The following is a 6,042-nucleotide window of genomic DNA, read 5'->3' on the forward strand; positions in this document are numbered from 1 at the left end:
AGCTGGAGAAAACTCCCAGGAAGGCAGAGAACAGCGGGTCCCAAGATCACTGCTGTGTATTTTGGCCACTTAATCAGTGTGGCTATGGAGCATCCACTTCCTGACACCATGGGAGAGGCCAAGTTCAGCCCCATAGATCCACAACCCAAACGCTCCACCCTGGGAAGATGAGGAGTTTGGGGCTCTCTGTAGTTACCCGGGGGGTACACCTGCAGGGTCCACGTGGCCTGGCCAAATCCGGTCCACTCCCCAGATGTCAGGGACTACATGGAACCAGTTTGATGGGGGTTTATTTTTGTTTTATTTTTTAAATAACAAAGGTGGTGCACTGGGGCAATGAAAACATGCCATATTCACAGTCAGCTTATTCGCATAAAGCTCGGAGGGACAATCAGTCTGGTTGGAAGCAAGGGAAAAGGCCCCGAGCTAGCACTCGGGATCCCAGTCAAGCCAGGCGACCTTGTAAAAGCGGTTTCTGTAGAGACCCCTTTTAGGCAACAGGCTTCAGCAATGGAAATTAAATCAAGGCAAAAGGGCCCACAGTGACAGCCAAGCTGAATGCAAACAGGCTCATTAAGTGACCCACCCGGAAACAGCCACAGGCCCTCGCTGACCAGTTACAAGCAGACATAGTTCCTGAGATCACCAGAGAAGGGAAAATTCCATAGATCCCCATAATCCCTCACTCTGCCCTATAACCATGGCCCCTCCCCACCACCTCGTGGCAGACAGTCTCTCCCTTGCAATGTATTCAATAAACTTCTCTTTTGTTCTGCCTCGGGTGAATTCTTTCACCGCCTGTGACACCCGACGGGGATGCCCCACATTTGGTGCCTCCCCCCAACCGACCAGAGCGCCCCACAGTTTCTACCTCTCTGGGTCTCAGCTTCCTCATCTGTAAAATGGAGGCCACAGCCCAGCCCTGCCTTCCTCGGATTGTTGTCTTAGGGATCTAACGAGAGAATCCACTGCACCTCAGGGATGAAGGCTCTGACCTGAAGTCAGTGTGCTGCGAAGTGAGCCAGGCAACCTGCGGAATGTCTGGCCCCGGACTCAGAGCTACCAGAAGGCTGCAGGCACACAGCACTGTCCATTACGCCGGCTCTGTGCCCACACACCGGGCCCTGCGTGCACACGCCAAGGTGGGAAGGCTGGCTCTGTCCCCTGGAGCCTCTGAGGACTCCAGGGGTGCCAAGGCCCCCGCCCTCCTGGCTGCAAACCAGACTCACTGGTTTACTCGGGAGCTTAAAAAAAAGGAGGGTATGGGGCGCCTGGGTGGCTTGGTCGGTTGGGCGTCCGACTTCGGCTCATGATCTCACAGTGCGTGGGTTCGAGCCCCGCGTCGGGCTCTGTGCTGACAGCTCAGAGCCTGGAGCCTGTTTCAAATTCTGTGTCTCCCTCTCTCTCTGCCCCTCCCCTGCTCCTGCTCAAGCTCTGTCTCTCTCAAGAATAACCATTAAAAAGATATAAAAAAAGGAGCAAGGAGGGTAGTGATCCCAGGCCCTGCCCTAACCGAGAATAATCTCAGGTACAAACCTGTTTTTCAAGCCCTTGGTGATCCCGGTGCAGCTCCACCCCAGAAGCCCCAGGATAAACAGGAGTCTTTGGCTCCCAAGCCTCCAGGTATATACTCTTCCCTGAGAATTGATTCATTTTGTATTTTCATTTTGATGATATTCTAGTTTTTAAAGCAGTTACGGAAACAAAGTTGTCTCTTCGTTGTGGTATTTTGCAGCAAGGCCTTGGTTTCCTGAGTCGACGTGCAGTAAAATGAGGTTAAGGGACTATTCCAGGGGTGTGTGAGGATTTCTAGAGAGGATGGCACTCATGTATTTATCGACTCCGGTCTGAGAAACGCTGCAGGGTGGTATGATTTGGGTCTGAAAATGTGGGCGAGACATCCAGCTTTGTCCTCAGGCTTCGAGGGCAGAGTTTGTTCTGGTACCTGAGGTGGAACAGCATCTGAGCCCTGAGAGGAGGAGGGAGGGATGGAGGGGGACCGCCCGGGGAGGGGTGCAGAGGGTCTCAGGGAGCTGGGGATGTAGAGCCGTCCCTGACAGGGGTATGGTGGGTGCAGAAGGTCAGAAGAGGAAACAAGCGGGTCCGTTCCAGAACTGTGAGGGTGGGAAGGCTCTGGGGGAGCGGCCGAGGCCAAGCTGGGCAGAGGCCGCGTGGCGGCCACATTAGCTCAGGTTGCCCTCACAAAGTGCCGCATGGATACACGACAGAAGCGTCCTCTCTCACGGTTCTGGAGGCTACAGGTCCAACCAAGGTGTTGCAGGGTCGGTTCCTGCCAAGAGCTGTGAGGGGAGATTCTCTCTCCTATTGCTGGTCGCTGGCGGTCTTCGTGTTTTTTGGCTTGCCACAGCTTCACCCCTATCTCTTCATGTTCACGCAGTGTGCTTCCCAGGTGTCCGTGTCTTTTTGTCCTAATTTCCCCTTTTTTATAAGGACAGCAGTCATATTGGATTAGGACTCACCCTAATGACCTCATTTATCTCTATAAAGATTCTGTTTCCAAATAAGATCGTATTCCGAGATCCTGGGGGTTAGGACCCTAATATATCTTTTGGTGGGAGGCACAGTTCAACCCATAACAGTGGCCAACCTTGTATACCAGGCTTTGGAGTCTGGACTCTGCTAAATTTTGACCCCTGTGCGCCAAATACCCTCAAGTTATTCTCTTTACATGAAGCCCAGATTACATAACCCGCATACAAGCTCTCCTCAATGTGCTCGTTCTTCTAGGAGTGCCTTTGATCATTTGTAATTATGTATTTATTTGTAGGCGACCGTCAGTCCCATGAGGGCAGTGAAGGAGCTTGTTCTGTTCACCCTGTTGTACCCTCAAGGCTGGATGAGCATTCAGCATCTCATAGCCACATAAACATGAGTGTGAGCCAGAGAGAGAACACGTGAAGCATGCACCCTTGGCAACAAGGAGCCACCCACAGAATCAGAGCTGGGAGGCAGCTGGGGGAGGTGACCTGCAGGGGAGAGGCACTGGCCTAGAGGGAGGCAAGGTCAGGTGCGGCAGGCAGCAGGGGGAATGGAGGGCAGGGACCAGATAAAAGTGGTGTTGAAGGAGAGGAACAAATGAGTTTCAACAGACCTCAGGGTGTAGGAGAAAGAGGACCCAAGCCATCCCCTTCCCTGGGCAGTCACTGTGCCAGCTGGAGGGCTCCCTGCCCACCCCCCCGACCCTGCTACCCACAACCATGTGGCCGGTAAATGTCTTTTCCCACAGGTGCTGGCCTTCCCTTCCTTCCCAGGACACACAGCTGGCAGAACTTCAGAGCCTCAGAACCTCAGGCCCCCCAGAGAGGAGAGGGGTGGCTGAGCTGGCCCTGCCATGTGGACGTAGATGGGAGATAGCCTGGGGCTACGCGCCTCTGCCTTAGGCCACCCTCCCGAAGAGACCAGGCTCTTCAATGCTTGGGAGCACCCATTAAGTTCTGCCCTCAGCCCCTGGTGACTGTGGCAGTGCTGCCTACCCTCCTTCGGGGGCAGTCTGGTGCAGGGACAGTGTCCCTAAATTAAGAGATAAGTGCAGATATTGTCCAACAAGGAGCCTGGGAAGAAATACTCCAACCTCTGTCTCCCCTACCCTCCCATCTCCCAGTGGTGCCTCCCATTGGCTCAACCCAACCAGGAGGCCATGGGCATGAGCCTAGGGAAGCAGTCCATGGAGCAGGGCACAGAGCAGGGAGGAGATCGCAGGAGAGATCTGGAAGTTATCCAGCTCAACAACCCAATGAGTCATTAGCCTTCAGTGTCCCATTCTTTCAACCAAGCAATTGTTTATTCATTACCTAGTATCTCCCAGGTAATGTGCTAGACTCTGGAGACAGAAATGACTGTTCAGAACTTGGCCCTGCCATCAAGGCAAGATCCAAACAAATAATCATGGAAATATAATTACCAACTGAGATACGTTCTATGAAAGAAAAAGTAAGGACAGTGATAGGGATAAAGAATGGTCTGGTTCTGCTTTGAACACTGAAGAGGGCATCTTTAAAGATGTGACATTGAGGTGGAGCCCTGAGGGATAACTTTGACTTAGGCAGGGAAAGGGTGAGGGTCATATGTTGCAGGAAGAGGAAACAGAATATGCAAAGACCCCAAGATGGGCACTTTCAAGAGACAACACACGACTGGTGTGCCTGGAGTTCAGTGAGCAGGACTCAAGGTCTTGTCTTGAAGAAGGGGAGGGGAGAAACATCCACATACTCTAAGGGTAAGGAGTTTGAGTTTTGCCAGGAGCAATGGGCAGGCACTGGCCCCATATCATGGGTCTAGGGTTTCCATTCTGCCTAATGTCATTTCAGGCTCCTCAGTGGGGTCCTTTATGAGCCTTTGACCTGAACTCCTCTCTCAGCTACTGGGCACCTCCAGGGGCAACACTAGTCTTTGGGGTCACTAAGGCACAGGCAACACTTTCAGGCTTCATCACCACTTTACTTGTTCCAAAAAGTTTGACTTTTCTTAAGCCCACTCGAGACTAAGCCCACTCGAGACAGGGAAGTTTATTCCTCGGCTCCCCTCAGCTGGGCACTGCCCACCTCCCATCTCAAGTGTTCTCAGAAGGGGGTGTCACCAAAAAAAAAAAAGAAGCCATTTTTCTACACTCGAAACCGTCAGGAAACTGCTGGCAACATCATTGCCTCTGGGATTGGTCCAAGGGCAGGAGTAGAAGGTGGAGTAATTAGAAGTCTCACCCAATGCCAGTGGGACTTTACAGGTGCAGTCACTTTGGGAGAGCATCTCCTAGAGCTAAGCATTCATGCGTGGCAGGACCCGGCAGTTCTATTCCTGGATGTAAACCTTAGAGAAATGAGTGTATGTGTCCACCTAAGAACTTGTACCAAACTAGAACGTTCCTAGCAGCATAATATTTCATAATCGTCCCAAACTAGAAAGAACCCACACGTCCACCAATGCAGAAAGGATAAACCAACGGTGATATATTCACACAGAGATAAATTAATATGACACAGTAATAAAAAGCTAATAAAAAATAATAAAGTAAGCAATTATTACCTATGTAACAATTGTGGGAAAGAAGCAAGACCTTAAGGTGCACATACTGTATTAATCTATTTATATGCAATTCTAGAACAGCCCAAACGAATCCATGGTGATAGAAATCCAAGCATTGCTTGGGCGGGATGGTAAAAGATCATGAGAGAAAGTTCTGGCTGCTGGAAATGTCTTATATGTTGATCTGGGGCACACACATTTGTCAAAACTCATTACACTGTACTTGAAACCTAAGATTTACGCACTTTGGCATATCTAAGTTACACATCAATTTCAAAATCGGCAGGGTGGCACCTGGCTGTTCACCCAGGTCCTCCTCTCAGCAGTGAAAGGAAGAAAACACCTTCGCCTTCTTATCTCCAGGACAAGGTACAGGTGATAGAGTTCAGAAATGCTCTTAAAATAGACTATGTGGATCCTACCCCCCCCCCCAAACAAAGCTATAGTTGAACAGTGTTCATTTTATTCTTTTGAGCTTCTTGGTCAGCAGAATTGCCTGCATTTTTATTCTCTATCCAGGTTCTCTGGAGGGCTGCTCCCCGCCTACCCTAGCCCCGAGTAAATGAGACTGTGTCTTCATAAACAAGCATTTCCACTGAACAGCAGGGGTTCAGTCCGCCCGTCCACACCGCTCTGCAAGAACTTCAGAGCCACAAGATGGGCTTGGGGTTTGCGGTTCCAAGCTTGGTGTTTCTCTGTGGCTTGGGAACACGGGTGTTGGCAACTGAATCTGTCAAGTGAGATCACAGAGTCCTTTCCTGTCCCCGGTTCTGGTCTTCCTTTCCTCAAATCCCACGTCATTATTTTTTTTTTAATGTTTTCTTTTTGAGAGAGAGAGAGAGAGAGAGCAAGCGCACACAGCTTAGAAAGGGCAGAGAGAGCCAGGAGAACAGAGGATCTGACGTGGGCTCCAGGCTGACAGCAGAGAGCCTGATGCGGGGCTCGAACTCACAGATCATGAGATCGTGACTGGAGCTGAAGTCGGACACTTAACTGACTGAG

This window comes from Neofelis nebulosa, chromosome 13, assembly GCF_028018385.1.
Source record: "Neofelis nebulosa isolate mNeoNeb1 chromosome 13, mNeoNeb1.pri, whole genome shotgun sequence".
NCBI classification, from domain to species: Eukaryota; Metazoa; Chordata; class Mammalia; order Carnivora; family Felidae; genus Neofelis; species Neofelis nebulosa.